Raw genomic sequence first — 6,213 nt, forward strand, 5'->3', positions numbered from 1 at the left:
AAACATTTCATATACATAATTAACATAGACAGAATCAACCTAACTTCACCAAGTGACTTGTTGCTTTCTTCACCAAGATTATAACCCGCTCAGGGATGATGTCTTGGCCAATGAGCAACCTCGAGACTAGGTTTGACCGTTCAGGAGATACAGGAAGCTGTCGGGATACACCCGCCCTCCTCAACCTTGTTGCTTTCTCTTTACTGCTTGCTGTTTTCATCAGGAAAATAAAATAATGAGTATACATACACACATTACACATGTGAAATAATAACTACTTATCCATAGCTCTCGTGCCACAATAAAGAGAAATACATAGTTCATCAAATATAATAAAAACTTAAAGTCTGCTCTTTTGTAACTTAAGCAGATTCAAAAGTCTACTCAACGCCAACTTGCAAATTATATAAGCAACAAGCTAAACTGTGTCTTCTCTACACAGAGAGAGCCAATTGAATGCTAACAATGTAAGTATTGACACATGATTTTGCAGTTAAATGTGGTTCAGTAGTGAGTACCCAATATCAGCTGGATCACCCATGTACTCGGCGACTTGTTCAAGTTTAACATTAAGCATCTCCTGCCTATCAGCATCGCAAACAAGTTTCCTTATCCAAATCTTTCTCAACAAGATTCCCAAAACTACCCTTACGTCTACCCGATAGAACCAACACCTGCCCTCCTCAACGGACAGGAATAAACAGTCACAGGATCGAATATCTTATACTCCAAACATACGAATCAAACATACGAACCAAACATACTAATTCAACTGAAAACAAACACACAAACTCAAGAGTCACAGAATTAAAAAGATGGGATCTTAAGCAACGGTTCATTATGTTCTATCACTAAAACATCAAGTTCTAATGCTTCATCCATAAATCAACACAGTAGAGAGTGAGTCACTTAACTAATGCAGTAATCAAATCTAAACACATACATCAAGTAACTCATGAACATCACCAACACAATCACGGAACAAAATTAGACAAAGAACAAGAAAAAATGAAAACCTGGTTTGCAGAAAACAGAGAGGACAAGCCTCAACGACCCGAACAATAGTCTTGATAAGCTTAGCAGCTTCTCTCTCACTGTAATGACCTCTCTTGACGATCCTATCAAACAACTCACCACCTTCACAGAAGCATTACAAAAACTTACATAAGCATTACGGTCAGGAATCAAATCAAATGATCAATTTCCGATTCAAACAATTCTACTAAGAAACTTACCTTTCTGATTCCAATTGATTCAATCTCTCTACCTATTTAATCGACTCCAACTTCATACCGCATCCATCTCCAACTGTTAGTCGATTCTTTCTTTGGCGATTGGCTTCCAAATCGCCTTTGCTACTTATCTCTTTCCCTCCATTCCCTTCGAATCAATACACTTCCTCTGATTCCAGGTCATTCGATTCAAAACCTTCAAGCTTCTGATTCCAAATTCATCGTTTGTTTCGTCAATTCAATCGCAACCGAGAGAGAGAGACGAAAAAGAAATAAATCGGGAAATGTTTTTTTTCTCTTTTGTTTTATTCTTTCAACCAATAGAATGGCGACACGTATCGTCTCTTAAACATATATTCGGTCTCTTATATAAGGGGAGATCTTCCCATTTTTTCTATTTCTGATTTATTTTTTTTACCCAAAACACTAAGAACTCTATCATAAACCTCCCGATAAATAAGGCCTAAGACCCTTTAAGACTAAATTTCGGCTATTTATTTTATGATTATTTCCTTTTTTTTCACTGAAAGATTATATATTGATGAATAACGGGAACACATTACGATTTACAAAAAGATCAAAAACAATCAACCGAGCAAAACCAAGCTAAAACTACCCTAGATTCTAGTCATATTCTCTTCAAAAATATGTTTTAACCAACAAATGAATCTGGTTGTTACATACGATTGGCGATAATCCTCTTTTATGACGCTCTTAGCTATTATAGGTGAGCTCATAGCTCCAAGATTTGAGTTTCTATCTTCTAAGAACAAATTCCAATCTAAAATATTATTTAAACTAACTCCTAGAATATGAGACTGCAGCATGAAAGAAGGCCAAGCTTTAGGCCTAAGAACAGCTCCAATAAATTCTTTATCCTCTTATGCATAGATGACCTTATTGAAATTATGACTTAGCATACTTTCTATTTTATTTTATTTTACTATAAGTATTTTATTAGATCAATGATTTTATTTTTCTGTTTAGCTTCCTTTTTTTTTTTTGGAAGATTGACAAGTTTTTTTGGTCACCTTATTTTTTGGTCATCTTATTTTATGCATACCAATTTATTTGAAAAAAAATTAAGGGGCTGTTATTGGAAAGGTGATTTCTAATTCCATATGAAATTGTAAATTCTAGAAATCAAAACACATGGATTTTGAAATAACATGTTTTATCCTTGGATTTGAATCCTTCTATTTTACACTTTCAAATCCATTCAAATCCACTTAAAACATAATATGGATTTTGAAATCCAAAAACAAATCATTAAATGAATAACATGAGATTTTAACAAATATTTGTAAATCATAGAACCAATAACACATCATTTTGATAAGTATTTTNAAGACCCTTTAAGACTAAATTTCGGCTATTTATTTTATGATTATTTCCTTTTTTTTCACTGAAAGATTATATATTGATGAATAACGGGAACACATTACGATTTACAAAAAGATCAAAAACAATCAACCGAGCAAAACCAAGCTAAAACTACCCTAGATTCTAGTCATATTCTCTTCAAAAATATGTTTTAACCAACAAATGAATCTGGTTGTTACATACGATTGGCGATAATCCTCTTTTATGACGCTCTTAGCTATTATAGGTGAGCTCATAGCTCCAAGATTTGAGTTTCTATCTTCTAAGAACAAATTCCAATCTAAAATATTATTTAAACTAACTCCTAGAATATGAGACTGCAGCATGAAAGAAGGCCAAGCTTTAGGCCTAAGAACAGCTCCAATAAATTCTTTATCCTCTTATGCATAGATGACCTTATTGAAATTATGACTTAGCATACTTTCTATTTTATTTTATTTTACTATAAGTATTTTATTAGATCAATGATTTTATTTTTCTGTTTAGCTTCCTTTTTTTTTTTTGGAAGATTGACAAGTTTTTTTGGTCACCTTATTTTTTGGTCATCTTATTTTATGCATACCAATTTATTTGAAAAAAAATTAAGGGGCTGTTATTGGAAAGGTGATTTCTAATTCCATATGAAATTGTAAATTCTAGAAATCAAAACACATGGATTTTGAAATAACATGTTTTATCCTTGGATTTGAATCCTTCTATTTTACACTTTCAAATCCATTCAAATCCACTTAAAACATAATATGGATTTTGAAATCCAAAAACAAATCATTAAATGAATAACATGAGATTTTAACAAATATTTGTAAATCATAGAACCAATAACACATCATTTTGATAAGTATTTTAAAATCAATGGTTGAATAACACATGATTTTTGTCTGGATTTCTAAATCCATTAAAATCATAGAACCAATAACCCCCTCTAAGTATATGTCTATGACATTTTTTGTTTTTGGAAGACAAGTTTTTTTTGGTCATCTTATATTTTGAGATAATTAAATAGAAACCAGTTTCTTTTTGAACCATATGTCTATGACATTTCTGTTTTTGGAATACAAGCTTTTAGGTCACCTTAATTATTGTAAAGTTATGCCTTTAAATAAACATGGATAAGTGTTTCTCTAATCAGACATGAAACCTACAAATAGCTGATGTGAATAGTAAACACTGAGAGTTACGTTATTTAATAAGACACGCTATGGTAATATATACATGATATCTTATTATATAAAGTTGGGTTTTGAAAGTTAGTCACTAACAAAATTTTGACATATGTCAAGTTATCAATCTCAGATTTTGACAAGTGTAAAAGTTAATATTTAAAAAGAGAAATTTGATTACAACAAAAATATAAAATATTTTGTTTAAAAAAAAATTAATAATGTAAAAAGATAATTATCAAAAATTACAAAATTTATTAAAAATACAAATTTTTTAAAAATAACTATAAGGAGATTATATATATATATATTTCATAAAATTCGAAATTATAATAATTATTTACTTATTTTTAATTTTAAGTTATTAATTCTACAAAAATAGAAAAAAGGATTAAGGAAAATATACAGTTAATTATCAATTTTAAATTTTGTAAATACACACTTTTATATAAATATAGATCGTCTCATATTTAAATAATTTATTCAAAAACAATGTTTTCAACTTTGTTTGATTGAGAAATGTTTTTTAATGGGAAAATAAAATTTTCTTATTTTTAAACCAAAATTTTTTCATACTTTTTACTTTTTCAGTTGGGAATAGGTAAGATTAATATGTTGACCCAAAAGAAAAATTAATATATGTGTTTTCTTTTCCTAATATTGTATTTTAAAATTTATTGTAGTATTTTTAGATTGTTTTATTTAATTTATATTTTTATCTTTGAATTATTTGGAATTCATATATTGCAGTGCTTATAATTTTCTATTGTTTCTTTAATTATGTCAAATTAATTTTCTTCTAATTTTTCAATGGTTGGTTATAAACCTTTTTTCAAACATAATTGTTGCCATTATTCATTCATTCAGTTCCAATGAGAGATAACGAGTAGAAGCTCATCAACCTAATGGATAAATAAAATAGGCTAATCAAACACAAGGTTACAACAAACATTGATAGATAAATTAGAAGAACATAAATCGTTGTTGATAGATCCATAGGAGCTCAAAGACTGTGACACCCTGGTTTGCGGAAAGGTTTAAAAGAATTGATTTAGCCACATATTTCACCAAAATGCACTTATTTTTCTGGTCAAGGCACCTGAGAGAACTTCATGATGGGTGACTTTCCTGGAAGTGATTGTCAAAACTGTGCGAGTGAGGACAAAACACAGGAAAATATCATTTGTTGATTTGTAGGGTCTGTAAACAAGTTTTTAAAGCCTCCCATACGTAACAAACCGGCCATCGAATATGGGTGGGTCCATGGGCCGGGAATAGATGTAGGGACCATTTAGGAAGGTGGGCCCATGGACTGAGAGTGGACATGGGCTCACAAAGCAAGGTAGTGGTTGAGGCGTTATAGAGATAGAGGCTACATCATGGTGTGTCAAAGATACTTCTACAAATACATTGAGAAATTTAACAATTAGTTACTATCAAAAGATTTTGTGACGTTAGAAAAAGTTTTTTACTTTAATTGGTTGTCGGAGCAAGCCATTTTGAGATAGCAAAAAGACGTGAACATGTTCTCTCCACATGGTGTGTCAAAGGTTTGATGCAAGGTTATTTCCCCAAGGGAGGAAGGTGGAGGAGGTTGGACGCAATGTTATATCCTCAAGGGAGGAAGGCGGAGCCAAGGTTCTCTCCACGGTGGAGGAGGTTGGACGCAAGGTTCTCTCCATAAGGGATGAGGGCGGAGCCGAGGTTTTCTCCATGGTGGTCATACATTATTGTGATGATACATCATTGATTAGTATATTATGTAATATGTTTTTTATTCAAAATATTTTTTGAGCCGATAATTTTAGTAATTAAAAAACTATGCAGAAGTGAAAGTAAAATAGTTGGCTTAATGTGTTCATATAGACATTTTCTAGGTGGTGATAAAAAATATATTTATAACATAAAATATATTTAGGTGTAAAAAATACACTTTTAATAGTAACACACATAAAAGATTTGTAAATGTATATAAATCAGTGTATTAGAACAAAAATACGATTTATAAATAACGTACAACAAATTTTAATTGGAGGATCACCATGGAGAACTTTTGTGTTTATTATTTTTTGGAGGATCACAACAAAGATTAATTTTTACTATTTTTAAATGAGTTTATATGTAATTTATAATTTATCAATAGATTCTAAGTTTTTTTTTTTTTTTTTTTTTTTATAACTATTTTCAGAAATTATCTTTAAAATTTCCTTTGATTGATAGAGAAAAATCTATATTCAAACACTTAATAGAGCATAAAATATGATAAGGATTATTTTTTCGTGTAGAAGAATATATGAGAAAAAAATCTCAATCATATTGAGGTAGTTTTAATGGCAAACTTGAGGAACCAAATCAAAACTAGAGTCAAGAAGTTGGTCCAACTTCTTAAGTTATAGTATAATATATATATATATATATATATATATATATATATATAT

The 6,213-nt window shown here is 30.2% G+C and overlaps 1 long non-coding RNA gene across 3 annotated transcripts; it reads right to left on the minus strand.

Annotated features, from left to right (window-relative positions):
* Nucleotides 7-1,517, minus strand: LOC104771240. Of its 3 annotated transcripts, none has more exons than XR_002036908.1 (4): nucleotides 1,236-1,517; nucleotides 1,017-1,137; nucleotides 519-584; nucleotides 7-210 (listed from the first exon to the last, which is right to left on the minus strand). It is a non-coding gene; the product is annotated as an uncharacterized LOC104771240 (long non-coding RNA). The 3 variants fall into 3 exon arrangements; XR_002036907.1 differs by having other exon boundaries at nucleotides 519-674; XR_764753.2 differs by lacking the exon at nucleotides 519-584.

The sequence above is a fragment of the Camelina sativa genome, chromosome 20 (assembly GCF_000633955.1).
Source record: "Camelina sativa cultivar DH55 chromosome 20, Cs, whole genome shotgun sequence".
NCBI classification, from domain to species: Eukaryota; Viridiplantae; Streptophyta; class Magnoliopsida; order Brassicales; family Brassicaceae; genus Camelina; species Camelina sativa.